The 13,964-nt window shown below is 48.0% G+C and overlaps 19 non-coding genes across 19 annotated transcripts; all 19 read right to left on the bottom strand.

Moving 5' to 3' along the window:
- Positions 1-452: 452 nt before the first annotated feature.
- LOC143872910 (5S ribosomal RNA) lies at positions 453-571 on the bottom strand. Its single transcript, XR_013247636.1, has one exon. It is a non-coding gene; the product is annotated as a 5S ribosomal RNA (ribosomal RNA).
- A 597-nt stretch (positions 572-1,168) lies between these two features.
- On the bottom strand, positions 1,169-1,287 carry LOC143871599 (5S ribosomal RNA). Its single transcript, XR_013246362.1, has one exon. It is a non-coding gene; the product is annotated as a 5S ribosomal RNA (ribosomal RNA).
- A 597-nt stretch (positions 1,288-1,884) lies between these two features.
- LOC143871598 (5S ribosomal RNA) lies at positions 1,885-2,003 on the bottom strand. Its single transcript, XR_013246361.1, has one exon. It is a non-coding gene; the product is annotated as a 5S ribosomal RNA (ribosomal RNA).
- Positions 2,004-2,600: 597 nt separating this feature from the next.
- LOC143871597 (5S ribosomal RNA) lies at positions 2,601-2,719 on the bottom strand. Its single transcript, XR_013246360.1, has one exon. It is a non-coding gene; the product is annotated as a 5S ribosomal RNA (ribosomal RNA).
- Positions 2,720-3,316: 597 nt separating this feature from the next.
- Positions 3,317-3,435, bottom strand: LOC143872100 (5S ribosomal RNA). Its single transcript, XR_013246856.1, has one exon. It is a non-coding gene; the product is annotated as a 5S ribosomal RNA (ribosomal RNA).
- A 597-nt stretch (positions 3,436-4,032) lies between these two features.
- On the bottom strand, positions 4,033-4,151 carry LOC143871595 (5S ribosomal RNA). Its single transcript, XR_013246357.1, has one exon. It is a non-coding gene; the product is annotated as a 5S ribosomal RNA (ribosomal RNA).
- A 597-nt stretch (positions 4,152-4,748) lies between these two features.
- Positions 4,749-4,867, bottom strand: LOC143871983 (5S ribosomal RNA). The gene has a single exon (XR_013246743.1). It is a non-coding gene; the product is annotated as a 5S ribosomal RNA (ribosomal RNA).
- Positions 4,868-5,465: 598 nt separating this feature from the next.
- LOC143873011 (5S ribosomal RNA) lies at positions 5,466-5,584 on the bottom strand. Its single transcript, XR_013247733.1, has one exon. It is a non-coding gene; the product is annotated as a 5S ribosomal RNA (ribosomal RNA).
- A 597-nt stretch (positions 5,585-6,181) lies between these two features.
- On the bottom strand, positions 6,182-6,300 carry LOC143871868 (5S ribosomal RNA). The gene has a single exon (XR_013246626.1). It is a non-coding gene; the product is annotated as a 5S ribosomal RNA (ribosomal RNA).
- Positions 6,301-6,897: 597 nt separating this feature from the next.
- On the bottom strand, positions 6,898-7,016 carry LOC143873010 (5S ribosomal RNA). Its single transcript, XR_013247732.1, has one exon. It is a non-coding gene; the product is annotated as a 5S ribosomal RNA (ribosomal RNA).
- Positions 7,017-7,613: 597 nt separating this feature from the next.
- Positions 7,614-7,732, bottom strand: LOC143871752 (5S ribosomal RNA). The gene has a single exon (XR_013246510.1). It is a non-coding gene; the product is annotated as a 5S ribosomal RNA (ribosomal RNA).
- Positions 7,733-8,329: 597 nt separating this feature from the next.
- Positions 8,330-8,448, bottom strand: LOC143874034 (5S ribosomal RNA). The gene has a single exon (XR_013248724.1). It is a non-coding gene; the product is annotated as a 5S ribosomal RNA (ribosomal RNA).
- A 597-nt stretch (positions 8,449-9,045) lies between these two features.
- LOC143871594 (5S ribosomal RNA) lies at positions 9,046-9,164 on the bottom strand. The gene has a single exon (XR_013246356.1). It is a non-coding gene; the product is annotated as a 5S ribosomal RNA (ribosomal RNA).
- Positions 9,165-9,761: 597 nt separating this feature from the next.
- On the bottom strand, positions 9,762-9,880 carry LOC143871593 (5S ribosomal RNA). Its single transcript, XR_013246355.1, has one exon. It is a non-coding gene; the product is annotated as a 5S ribosomal RNA (ribosomal RNA).
- Positions 9,881-10,477: 597 nt separating this feature from the next.
- LOC143873009 (5S ribosomal RNA) lies at positions 10,478-10,596 on the bottom strand. The gene has a single exon (XR_013247731.1). It is a non-coding gene; the product is annotated as a 5S ribosomal RNA (ribosomal RNA).
- A 597-nt stretch (positions 10,597-11,193) lies between these two features.
- LOC143871636 (5S ribosomal RNA) lies at positions 11,194-11,312 on the bottom strand. Its single transcript, XR_013246399.1, has one exon. It is a non-coding gene; the product is annotated as a 5S ribosomal RNA (ribosomal RNA).
- Positions 11,313-11,909: 597 nt separating this feature from the next.
- Positions 11,910-12,028, bottom strand: LOC143874033 (5S ribosomal RNA). The gene has a single exon (XR_013248723.1). It is a non-coding gene; the product is annotated as a 5S ribosomal RNA (ribosomal RNA).
- A 597-nt stretch (positions 12,029-12,625) lies between these two features.
- Positions 12,626-12,744, bottom strand: LOC143871592 (5S ribosomal RNA). The gene has a single exon (XR_013246354.1). It is a non-coding gene; the product is annotated as a 5S ribosomal RNA (ribosomal RNA).
- Positions 12,745-13,341: 597 nt separating this feature from the next.
- LOC143871591 (5S ribosomal RNA) lies at positions 13,342-13,460 on the bottom strand. Its single transcript, XR_013246353.1, has one exon. It is a non-coding gene; the product is annotated as a 5S ribosomal RNA (ribosomal RNA).
- Between the last annotated feature and the right edge of the window lie 504 nt (positions 13,461-13,964).

Below are 13,964 nucleotides of genomic sequence, written 5' to 3'. Positions count from 1 at the left end.
GCTGTCATCGCGCGATGAATCTTCCCGAGTACCCCCGAATCAATATAAGAATCGCCACGATCTGACGGGCGGATCAAAAGTTATCGTCGGAACGATATTTGTGCACCAAGGGTAGCTCACGGCCAGTAAACACCTTCCGACCGGATTCATGACTTTCATCCACTAGTACACTCATCCGCTATAGCCTGTACGTCACTGAATCTAAACAAACCCCCGCTATAATTTGACCGCAAATGAAATGTCAGAACGAATTTCGTTTATCGAATCAAACGACACTATCAGCCCGCCATAATAAAGACCGGACGTCTTTGAATTCACCATCCGGAAGAAAATAAAAAGATCCGAACCGAAACGTAGGAGGCGACGCACTAAACGTGCGTTTCAGTTCGCATTGATGTTCCAGAACCGAAAGATTGTTCGAAAAAAGTGGTAGATAGCCGAAAAAAGTGACAGGGGTGCAACACGAGGACTTCCCAGGAGGTCACCCACCCTAGTACTACTCTCGCCCAAGCACGCTTAACTTCGGAGTTCTGATGGGATCCAGTGCATTTGTGCTGGTATGATCGCACCCAGCATGCCTTTCCATTGTCAAAGTAATAAAGAGTTTCCACTCGCATTGTCGTACGAAGTCCGTTTAAATGAAAGTGCGAAAAAATCCTGCTAGATGACACCGGATGGACGATCCGAGCATGTCGGGAAGCCGGATGACCGCCAGGGCTGTCATCGCGCGATGAATCTTCCCGAGTACCCCCGAATCAATATAAGAATCGCTACGATCTGACGGGCGGATCAAAAGTTATCGTCGGAACGATATTTGTGCACCAAGGGTAGCTCACGGCCAGTAAACACCTTCCGACCGGATTCATGACTCGCATCCACTAGTACACTCATCCGCTATAGCCTGTACGTCACTGAATCTAAACAAACCCCCGCTATAATTTGACCGCAAATGAAATGTCAGAACGAATTCCGTTTATCGAATCAAACGACACTATCACCCCGCCATAATGAAGACCGGACGTGTTTGAATTCACCATCCGGAAGAAAATAAAAAGATCCGAACCGAAACGTAGGAGGCGACGCACTAAACGTGCGTTTCAGTTCGCATCGATGTTCCAGAACCGAAAGATTGTTCGAAAAAAGTGGTAGATAGCCGAAAAAAGTGACAGGGGTGCAACACGAGGACTTCCCAGGAGGTCACCCATCCTAGTACTACTCTCGCCCAAGCACGCTTAACTTCGGAGTTCTGATGGGATCCAGTGCATTTGTGCTGGTATGATCGCACCCAGCATGCCTCTCCATTGTCAAAGTAATAAAGAGTTTCCACTCGCATTGTCGTACGAAGTCCGTTTAAATGAAAGTGCGAAAAAATCCTGCTAGATGACACCGGATGGACGATCCGAGCATGTCGGGAAGCCGGATGACTGCCAGGGCTGTCATCGCGCGATGGATCTTCCCGAGTACCCCCGAATCAATATAAGAATCGCCACGATCTGACGGGCGGATCAAAAGTTATCGTCGGAACGATATTTGTGCACCAAGGGTAGCTCACGGCCAGTAAACACCTTCCGACCGGATTCATGACTCGCATCCACTAGTACACTCATCCGCTAAAGCCTGTACGTCACTGAATCTAAACAAACCCCCGCTATAATTTGACCGCAAATGAAATGTCAGAACGAATTCCGTTTATCGAATCAAACGACACTATCACCCCGCCATAATAAAGACCGGACGTCTTTGAATTCACCATCCGGAAGAAAATAAAAAGATCCGAACCGAAACGTAGGAGGCGACGCACTAAACGTGCGTTTCAGTTCGCATCGATGTTCCAGAACCGAAAGATTGTTCGAAAAAAGTGGTAGATAGCCGAAAAAAGTGACAGGGGTGCAACACGAGGACTTCCCAGGAGGTCACCCATCCTAGTACTACTCTCGCCCAAGCACGCTTAACTTCGGAGTTCTGATGGGATCCAGTGCATTTGTGCTGGTATGATCGCACCCAGCATGCCTCTCCATTGTCAAAGTAATAAAGAGTTTCCACTCGCACTGTCGTACGAAGTCCGTTTAAATGAAAGTGCGAAAAAATCCTGCTAGATGACACCGGATGGACGATCCGAGCATGTCGGGAAGCCGGATGACCGCCAGGGCTGTCATCGCGCGATGAATCTTCCCGAGTACCCCCGAATCAATATAAGAATCGCCACGATCTGACGGGCGGATCAAAAGTTATCGTCGGAACGATATTTGTGCACCAAGGGTAGCTCACGGCCAGTAAACACCTTCCGACCGGATTCATGACTTTCATCCACTAGTACACTCATCCGCTATAGCCTGTACGTCACTGAATCTAAACAAACCCCCGCTATAATTTGACTGCAAATGAAATGTCAGAACGAATTCCGTTTATCGAATCAAACGACACTATCACCCCGCCATAATAAAGACCGGACGTGTTTGAATTCACCATCCGGAAGAAAATAAAAAGATCCGAACCGAAACGTAGGAGGCGACGCACTAAACGTGCGTTTCAGTTCGCATCGATGTTCCAGAACCGAAAGATTGTTCGAAAAAAGTGGTAGATAGCCGAAAAAAGTGACAGGGGTGCAACACGAGGACTTCCCAGGAGGTCACCCATCCTAGTACTACTCTCGCCCAAGCACGCTTAACTTCGGAGTTCTGATGGGATCCAGTGCATTTGTGCTGGTATGATCGCACCCAGCATGCCTCTCCATTGTCAAAGTAATAAAGAGTTTCCACTCGCATTGTCGTACGAAGTCCGTTTAAATGAAAGTGCGAAAAAATCCTGCTAGATGACACCGGATGGACGATCCGAGCATGTCGGGAAGCCGGATGACCGCTAGGGCTGTCATCGCGCGATTAATCTTCCCGAGTACCCCCGAATCAATATAAGAATCGCGACGATCTGACGGGCGGATCAAAAGTTATCGTCGGAACGATATTTGTGCACCAAGGGTAGCTCACGGCCAGTAAACACCTTCCGACCGGATTCATGACTCGCATCCACTATTACACTCATCCGCTATAGCCTGTACGTCACTGAATCTAAACAAACCCCCGCTATAATTTGACCGCAAATGAAATGTCAGAACGAATTCCGTTTATCGAATCAAACGACACTATCAGCCCGCCATAATAAAGACTGGACGTCTTTGAATTCACCATCCGGAAGAAAATAAAAAGATCCGAACCGAAACGTAGGAGGCGACGCACTAAACGTGCGTTTCAGTTCGCATCGATGTTCCAGAACCGAAAGATTGTTCGAAAAAAGTGGTAGATAGCCGAAAAAAGTGACAGGGGTGCAACACGAGGACTTCCCAGGAGGTCACCCATCCTAGTACTACTCTCGCCCAAGCACACTTAACTTCGGAGTTCTGATGGGATCCAGTGCATTTGTGCTGGTATGATCGCACCCAGCATGCCTCTCCATTGTCAAAGTAATAAAGAGTTTCCACTCGCATTGTCGTACGAAGTCCGTTTAAATGAAAGTGCGAAAAAATCCTGCTAGATGACACCGGATGGACGATCCGAGCATGTCGGGAAGCCGGATGACCGCTAGGGCTGTCATCGCGCGATGAATCTTCCCGAGTACCCCCGAATCAATATAAGAATCGCCACGATCTGACGGGCGGATCAAAAGTTATCGTCGGAACGATATTTGTGCACCAAGGGTAGCTCACGGCCAGTAAACACCTTCCGACCGGATTCATGACTCGCATCCACTAGTACACTCATCCGCTATAGCCTGTACGTCACTGAATCTAAACAAACCCCCGCTATAATTTGACTGCAAATGAAATGTCAGAACGAATTCCGTTTATCGAATCAAACGACACTATCACCCCGCCATAATAAAGACCGGACGTGTTTGAATTCACCATCCGGAAGAAAATAAAAAGATCCGAACCGAAACGTAGGAGGCGACGCACTAAACGTGCGTTTCAGTTCGCATCGATGTTCCAGAACCGAAAGATTGTTCGAAAAAAGTGGTAGATAGCCGAAAAAAGTGACAGGGGTGCAACACGAGGACTTCCCAGGAGGTCACCCATCCTAGTACTACTCTCGCCCAAGCACGCTTAACTTCGGAGTTCTGATGGGATCCAGTGCATTTGTGCTGGTATGATCGCACCCAGCATGCCTCTCCATTGTCAAAGTAATAAAGAGTTTCCACTCGCATTGTCGTACGAAGTCCGTTTAAATGAAAGTGCGAAAAAATCCTGCTAGATGACACCGGATGGACGATCCGAGCATGTCGGGAAGCCGGATGACCGCTAGGGTTGTCATCGCGCGATTAATCTTCCCGAGTACCCCCGAATCAATATAAGAATCGCCACGATCTGACGGGCGGATCAAAAGTTATCGTCGGAACGATATTTGTGCACCAAGGGTAGCTCACGGCCAGTAAACACCTTCCGACCGGATTCATGACTCGCATCCACTATTACACTCATCCGCTATAGCCTGTACGTCACTGAATCTAAACAAACCCCCGCTATAATTTGACCGCAAATGAAATGTCAGAACGAATTCCGTTTATCGAATCAAACGACACTATCAGCCCGCCATAATAAAGACCGGACGTCTTTGAATTCACCATCCGGAAGAAAATAAAAAGATCCGAACCGAAACGTAGGAGGCGACGCACTAAACGTGCGTTTCAGTTCGCATCGATGTTCCAGAACCGAAAGATTGTTCGAAAAAAGTGGTAGATAGCCGAAAAAAGTGACAGGGGTGCAACACGAGGACTTCCCAGGAGGTCACCCATCCTAGTACTACTCTCGCCCAAGCACACTTAACTTCGGAGTTCTGATGGGATCCAGTGCATTTGTGCTGGTATGATCGCACCCAGCATGCCTCTCCATTGTCAAAGTAATAAAGAGTTTCCACTCGCATTGTCGTACGAAGTCCGTTTAAATGAAAGTGCGAAAAAATCCTGCTAGATGACACCGGATGGACGATCCGAGCATGTCGGGAAGCCGGATGACCGCCAGGGCTGTCATCGCGCGATGAATCTTCCCGAGTACCCCCGAATCAATATAAGAATCGCCACGATCTGACGGGCGGATCAAAAGTTATCGTCGGAACGATATTTGTGCACCAAGGGTAGCTCACGGCCAGTAAACACCTTCCGACCGGATTCATGACTCGCATCCACTAGTACACTCATCCGCTATAGCCTGTACGTCACTGAATCTAAACAAATCCCCGCTATAATTTGACCGCAAATGAAATGTCAGAACGAATTCCGTTTATCGAATCAAACGACACTATCACCCCGCCATAATAAAGACCGGACGTGTTTGAATTCACCATCCGGAAGAAAATAAAAAGATTTCAAACCGAAACGTAGGAGGCGACGCACTAAACGTGCGTTTCAGTTCGCATCGATGTTCCAGAACCGAAAGATTGTTCGAAAAAAGTGGTAGATAGCCGAAAAAAGTGACAGGGGTGCAACACGAGGACTTCCCAAGAGGTCACCCATCCTAGTACTACTCTCGCCCAAGCACGCTTAACTTCGGAGTTCTGATGGGATCCAGTGCATTTGTGCTGGTATGATCGCACCCAGCATGCCTCTCCATTGTCAAAGTAATAAAGAGTTTCCACTCGCATTGTCGTACGAAGTCCGTTTAATTGAAAGTGCGAAAAAATCCTGCTAGATGACACCGGATGGACGATCCGAGCATGTCGGGAAGCCGGATGACCGCTAGGGCTGTCATCGCGCGATTAATCTTCCCGAGTACCCCCGAATCAATATAAGAATCGCCACGATCTGACGGGCGGATCAAAAGTTATCGTCGGAACGATATTTGTGCACCAAGGGTAGCTCACGGCCAGTAAACACCTTCCGACCGGATTCATGACTCGCATCCACTATTACACTCATCCGCTATAGCCTGTACGTCACTGAATCTAAACAAACCCCCGCTATAATTTGACCGCAAATGAAATGTCAGAACGAATTCCGTTTATCGAATCAAACGACACTATCAGCCCGCCATAATAAAGACCGGACGTCTTTGAATTCACCATCCGGAAGAAAATAAAAAGATCCGAACCGAAACGTAGGAGGCGACGCACTAAACGTGCGTTTCAGTTCGCATCGATGTTCCAGAACCGAAAGATTGTTCGAAAAAAGTGGTAGATAGCCGAAAAAAGTGACAGGGGTGCAACACGAGGACTTCCCAGGAGGTCACCCATCCTAGTACTACTCTCGCCCAAGCACACTTAACTTCGGAGTTCTGATGGGATCCAGTGCATTTGTGCTGGTATGATCGCACCCAGCATGCCTCTCCATTGTCAAAGTAATAAAGAGTTTCCACTCGCATTGTCGTACGAAGTCCGTTTAAATGAAAGTGCGAAAAAATCCTGCTAGATGACACCGGATGGACGATCCGAGCATGTCGGGAAGCCGGATGACCGCCAGGGCTGTCATCGCGCGATGAATCTTCCCGAGTACCCCCGAATCAATATAAGAATCGCCACGATCTGACGGGCGGATCAAAAGTTATCGTCGGAACGATATTTGTGCACCAAGGGTAGCTCACGGCCAGTAAACACCTTCCGACCGGATTCATGACTCGCATCCACTAGTACACTCATCCGCTATAGCCTGTACGTCACTGAATCTAAACAAATCCCCGCTATAATTTGACCGCAAATGAAATGTCAGAACGAATTCCGTTTATCGAATCAAACGACACTATCACCCCGCCATAATAAAGACCGGACGTGTTTGAATTCACCATCCGGAAGAAAATAAAAAGATCCGAACCGAAACGTAGGAGGCGACGCACTAAACGTGCGTTTCAGTTCGCATCGATGTTCCAGAACCGAAAGATTGTTCGAAAAAAGTGGTAGATAGCCGAAAAAAGTGACAGGGGTGCAACACGAGGACTTCCCAAGAGGTCACCCATCCTAGTACTACTCTCGCCCAAGCACGCTTAACTTCGGAGTTCTGATGGGATCCAGTGCATTTGTGCTGGTATGATCGCACCCAGCATGCCTCTCCATTGTCAAAGTAATAAAGAGTTTCCACTCGCATTGTCGTACGAAGTCCGTTTAAATGAAAGTGCGAAAAAATCCTGCTAGATGACACCGGATGGACGATCCGAGCATGTCGGGAAGCCGGATGACCGCTAAGGCTGTCATCGCGCGATTAATCTTCCCGAGTACCCCCGAATCAATATAAGAATCGCGACGATCTGACGGGCGGATCAAAAGTTATCGTCGGAACGATATTTGTGCACCAAGGGTAGCTCACGGCCAGTAAACACCTTCCGACCGGATTCATGACTCGCATCCACTATTACACTCATCCGCTATAGCCTGTACGTCACTGAATCTAAACAAACCCCCGCTATAATTTGACCGCAAATGAAATGTCAGAACGAATTCCGTTTATCGAATCAAACGACACTATCAGCCCGCCATAATAAAGACCGGACGTCTTTGAATTCACCATCCGGAAGAAAATAAAAAGATCCGAACCGAAACGTAGGAGGCGACGCACTAAACGTGCGTTTCAGTTCGCATCGATGTTCCAGAACCGAAAGATTGTTCGAAAAAAGTGGTAGATAGCCGAAAAAAGTGACAGGGGTGCAACACGAGGACTTCCCAGGAGGTCACCCATCCTAGTACTACTCTCGCCCAAGCACACTTAACTTCGGAGTTCTGATGGGATCCAGTGCATTTGTGCTGGTATGATCGCACCCAGCATGCCTCTCCATTGTCAAAGTAATAAAGAGTTTCCACTCGCATTGTCGTACGAAGTCCGTTTAAATGAAAGTGCGAAAAAATCCTGCTAGATGACACCGGATGGACGATCCGAGCATGTCGGGAAGCCGGATGACCGCCAGGGCTGTCATCGCGCGATGAATCTTCCCGAGTACCCCCGAATCAATATAAGAATCGCCACGATCTGACGGGCGGATCAAAAGTTATCGTCGGAACGATATTTGTGCACCAAGGGTAGCTCACGGCCAGTAAACACCTTCCGACCGGATTCATGACTCGCATCCACTAGTACACTCATCCGCTATAGCCTGTACGTCACTGAATCTAAACAAATCCCCGCTATAATTTGACCGCAAATGAAATGTCAGAACGAATTCCGTTTATCGAATCAAACGACACTATCACCCCGCCATAATAAAGACCGGACGTGTTTGAATTCACCATCCGGAAGAAAATAAAAAGATCCGAACCGAAACGTAGGAGGCGACGCACTAAACGTGCGTTTCAGTTCGCATCGATGTTCCAGAACCGAAAGATTGTTCGAAAAAAGTGGTAGATAGCCGAAAAAAGTGACAGGGGTGCAACACGAGGACTTCCCAGGAGGTCACCCATCCTAGTACTACTCTCGCCCAAGCACGCTTAACTTCGGAGTTCTGATTGGATCCAGTGCATTTGTGCTGGTATGATCGCACCCAGCATGCCTCTCCATTGTCAAAGTAATAAAGAGTTTCCACTCGCACTGTCGTACGAAGTCCGTTTAAATGAAAGTGCGAAAAAATCCTGCTAGATGACACCGGATGGACGATCCGAGCATGTCGGGAAGCCGGATGACCGCCAGGGCTGTCATCGCGCGATGAATCTTCCCGAGTACCCCCGAATCAATATAAGAATCGCCACGATCTGACGGGCGGATCAAAAGTTATCGTCGGAACGATATTTGTGCACCAAGGGTAGCTCACGGCCAGTAAACACCATCCGACCGGATTCATGACTCGCATCCACTAGTACACTCATCCGCTATAGCCTGTACGTCACTGAATCTAAACAAACCCCCGCTATAATTTGACCGCAAATGAAATGTCAGAACGAATTCCGTTTATCGAATCAAACGACACTATCACCCCGCCATAATAAAGACCGGACGTATTTTAATTCACCATCCGGAAGAAAATAATAAGATCGGAACCGAAACGTAGGAGGCGTCGCACTAAACGTGCGTTTCAGTTCGCATCGATGTTCCAGAACCGAAAGATTGTTCGAAAAAAGTGGTAGATAGCCGAAAAAAGTGACAGGGGTGCAACACGAGGACTTCCCAGGAGGTCACCCATCCTAGTACTACTCTCGCCCAAGCACGCTTAACTTCGGAGTTCTGATGGGATCCAGTGCATTTGTGCTGGTATGATCGCACCCAGCATGCCTCTCCATTGTCAAAGTAATAAAGAGTTTCCACTCGCATTGTCGTACGAAGTCCGTTTAAATGAAAGTGCGAAAAAATCCTGCTAGATGACACCGGATGGACGATCCGAGCATGTCGGAAAGGCGAATTACCGCCAGGGCTGTCATCGCGCGATGAATCTTCCCGAGTACCCCCGAATCAATATAAGAATCGCCACGATCTGACGGGCGGATCAAAAGTTATCGTCGGAACGATATTTGTGCACCAAGGGTAGCTCACGGCCAGTAAACACCTTCCGACCGGATTCATGACTCGCATCCACTAGTACACTCATCCGCTATAGCCTGTACGTCACTGAATCTAAACAAACCCCCGCTATAATTTGACCGCAAATGAAATGTCAGAACGAATTCCGTTTATCGAATCAAACGACACTATCATCCCGCCATAATAAAGACCGGACGTGTTTGAATTCACCATCCGGAAGAAAATAAAAAGATCGGAACCGAAACGTAGGAGGCGACGCACTAAACGTGCGTTTCAGTTCGCATCGATGTTCCAGAACCGAAAGATTGTTCGAAAAAAGTGGTAGATAGCCGAAAAAAGTGACAGGGGTGCAACACGAGGACTTCCCAGGAGGTCACCCATCCTAGTACTACTCTCGCCCAAGCACGCTTAACTTCGGAGTTCTGATGGGATCCAGTGCATTTGTGCTGGTATGATCGCACCCAGCATGCCTTTCCATTGTCAAAGTAATAAAGAGTTTCCACTCGCATTGTCGTACGAAGTCCGTTTAAATGAAAGTGCGAAAAAATCCTGCTAGATGACACCGGATGGACGATCCGAGCATGTCGGGAAGCCGGATGACCGCCAGGGCTGTCATCGCGCGATGAATCTTCCCGAGTACCCCCGAATCAATATAAGAATCGCCACGATCTGACGGGCGGATCAAAAGTTATCGTCGGAACGATATTTGTGCACCAAGGGTAGCTCACGGCCAGTAAACACCTTCCGACCGGATTCATGACTCGCATCCACTAGTACACTCATCCGCTATAGCCTGTACGTCACTGAATCTAAACAAATCCCCGCTATAATTTGACCGCAAATGAAATGTCAGAACGAATTCCGTTTATCGAATCAAACGACACTATCACCCCGCCATAATAAAGACCGGACGTGTTTGAATTCACCATCCGGAAGAAAATAAAAAGATCCGAACCGAAACGTAGGAGGCGACGCACTAAACGTGCGTTTCAGTTCGCATCGATGTTCCAGAACCGAAAGATTGTTCGAAAAAAGTGGTAGATAGCCGAAAAAAGTGACAGGGGTGCAACACGAGGACTTCCCAAGAGGTCACCCATCCTAGTACTACTCTCGCCCAAGCACGCTTAACTTCGGAGTTCTGATGGGATCCAGTGCATTTGTGCTGGTATGATCGCACCCAGCATGCCTCTCCATTGTCAAAGTAATAAAGAGTTTCCACTCGCATTGTCGTACGAAGTCCGTTTAAATGAAAGTGCGAAAAAATCCTGCTAGATGACACCGGATGGACGATCCGAGCATGTCGGGAAGCCGGATGACCGCTAAGGCTGTCATCGCGCGATTAATCTTCCCGAGTACCCCCGAATCAATATAAGAATCGCGACGATCTGACGGGCGGATCAAAAGTTATCGTCGGAACGATATTTGTGCACCAAGGGTAGCTCACGGCCAGTAAACACCTTCCGACCGGATTCATGACTCGCATCCACTATTACACTCATCCGCTATAGCCTGTACGTCACTGAATCTAAACAAACCCCCGCTATAATTTGACCGCAAATGAAATGTCAGAACGAATTCCGTTTATCGAATCAAACGACACTATCAGCCCGCCATAATAAAGACCGGACGTCTTTGAATTCACCATCCGGAAGAAAATAAAAAGATCCGAACCGAAACGTAGGAGGCGACGCACTAAACGTGCGTTTCAGTTCGCATCGATGTTCCAGAACCGAAAGATTGTTCGAAAAAAGTGGTAGATAGCCGAAAAAAGTGACAGGGGTGCAACACGAGGACTTCCCAGGAGGTCACCCATCCTAGTACTACTCTCGCCCAAGCACACTTAACTTCGGAGTTCTGATGGGATCCAGTGCATTTGTGCTGGTATGATCGCACCCAGCATGCCTCTCCATTGTCAAAGTAATAAAGAGTTTCCACTCGCATTGTCGTACGAAGTCCGTTTAAATGAAAGTGCGAAAAAATCCTGCTAGATGACACCGGATGGACGATCCGAGCATGTCGGGAAGCCGGATGACCGCCAGGGCTGTCATCGCGCGATGAATCTTCCCGAGTACCCCCGAATCAATATAAGAATCGCCACGATCTGACGGGCGGATCAAAAGTTATCGTCGGAACGATATTTGTGCACCAAGGGTAGCTCACGGCCAGTAAACACCTTCCGACCGGATTCATGACTCGCATCCACTAGTACACTCATCCGCTATAGCCTGTACGTCACTGAATCTAAACAAATCCCCGCTATAATTTGACCGCAAATGAAATGTCAGAACGAATTCCGTTTATCGAATCAAACGACACTATCACCCCGCCATAATAAAGACCGGACGTGTTTGAATTCACCATCCGGAAGAAAATAAAAAGATCCGAACCGAAACGTAGGAGGCGACGCACTAAACGTGCGTTTCAGTTCGCATCGATGTTCCAGAACCGAAAGATTGTTCGAAAAAAGTGGTAGATAGCCGAAAAAAGTGACAGGGGTGCAACACGAGGACTTCCCAGGAGGTCACCCATCCTAGTACTACTCTCGCCCAAGCACGCTTAACTTCGGAGTTCTGATTGGATCCAGTGCATTTGTGCTGGTATGATCGCACCCAGCATGCCTCTCCATTGTCAAAGTAATAAAGAGTTTCCACTCGCACTGTCGTACGAAGTCCGTTTAAATGAAAGTGCGAAAAAATCCTGCTAGATGACACCGGATGGACGATCCGAGCATGTCGGGAAGCCGGATGACCGCCAGGGCTGTCATCGCGCGATGAATCTTCCCGAGTACCCCCGAATCAATATAAGAATCGCCACGATCTGACGGGCGGATCAAAAGTTATCGTCGGAACGATATTTGTGCACCAAGGGTAGCTCACGGCCAGTAAACACCATCCGACCGGATTCATGACTCGCATCCACTAGTACACTCATCCGCTATAGCCTGTACGTCACTGAATCTAAACAAACCCCCGCTATAATTTGACCGCAAATGAAATGTCAGAACGAATTCCGTTTATCGAATCAAACGACACTATCACCCCGCCATAATAAAGACCGGACGTATTTTAATTCACCATCCGGAAGAAAATAATAAGATCGGAACCGAAACGTAGGAGGCGTCGCACTAAACGTGCGTTTCAGTTCGCATCGATGTTCCAGAACCGAAAGATTGTTCGAAAAAAGTGGTAGATAGCCGAAAAAAGTGACAGGGGTGCAACACGAGGACTTCCCAGGAGGTCACCCATCCTAGTACTACTCTCGCCCAAGCACGCTTAACTTCGGAGTTCTGATGGGATCCAGTGCATTTGTGCTGGTATGATCGCACCCAGCATGCCTCTCCATTGTCAAAGTAATAAAGAGTTTCCACTCGCATTGTCGTACGAAGTCCGTTTAAATGAAAGTGCGAAAAAATCCTGCTAGATGACACCGGATGGACGATCCGAGCATGTCGGAAAGGCGAATTACCGCCAGGGCTGTCATCGCGCGATGAATCTTCCCGAGTACCCCCGAATCAATATAAGAATCGCCACGATCTGACGGGCGGATCAAAAGTTATCGTCGGAACGATATTTGTGCACCAAGGGTAGCTCACGGCCAGTAAACACCTTCCGACCGGATTCATGACTCGCATCCACTAGTACACTCATCCGCTATAGCCTGTACGTCACTGAATCTAAACAAACCCCCGCTATAATTTGACCGCAAATGAAATGTCAGAACGAATTCCGTTTATCGAATCAAACGACACTATCATCCCGCCATAATAAAGACCGGACGTGTTTGAATTCACCATCCGGAAGAAAATAAAAAGATCGGAACCGAAACGTAGGAGGCGACGCACTAAACGTGCGTTTCAGTTCGCATCGATGTTCCAGAACCGAAAGATTGTTCGAAAAAAGTGGTAGATAGCCGAAAAAAGTGACAGGGGTGCAACACGAGGACTTCCCAGGAGGTCACCCATCCTAGTACTACTCTCGCCCAAGCACGCTTAACTTCGGAGTTCTGATGGGATCCAGTGCATTTGTGCTGGTATGATCGCACCCAGCATGCCTTTCCATTGTCAAAGTAATAAAGAGTTTCCACTCGCATTGTCGTACGAAGTCCGTTTAAATGAAAGTGCGAAAAAATCCTGCTAGATGACACCGGATGGACGATCCGAGCATGTCGGGAAGCCGGATGACCGCCAGGGCTGTCATCGCGCGATGAATCTTCCCGAGTACCCCCGAATCAATATAAGAATCGCCACGATCTGACGGGCGGATCAAAAGTTATCGTCGGAACGATATTTGTGCACCAAGGGTAGCTCACGGCCAGTAAACACCTTCCGACCGGATTCATGACTCGCATCCACTAGTACACTCATCCGCTATAGCCTGTACGTCACTGAATCTAAACAAATCCCCGCTATAATTTGACCGCAAATGAAATGTCAGAACGAATTCCGTTTATCGAATCAAACGACACTATCACCCCGCCATAATAAAGACCGGACGTGTTTGAATTCACCATCCGGAAGAAAATAAAAAGATCCGAACCGAAACGTAGGA

Source organism: Tasmannia lanceolata, unplaced genomic scaffold, assembly GCF_043159265.1.
Source record: "Tasmannia lanceolata isolate RefF3 unplaced genomic scaffold, GAP_Taslan_0.1 ptg000003l, whole genome shotgun sequence".
Classification (NCBI taxonomy): domain Eukaryota; kingdom Viridiplantae; phylum Streptophyta; class Magnoliopsida; order Canellales; family Winteraceae; genus Tasmannia; species Tasmannia lanceolata.
This window is presented reverse-complemented; position numbering and strand designations above follow the sequence as displayed.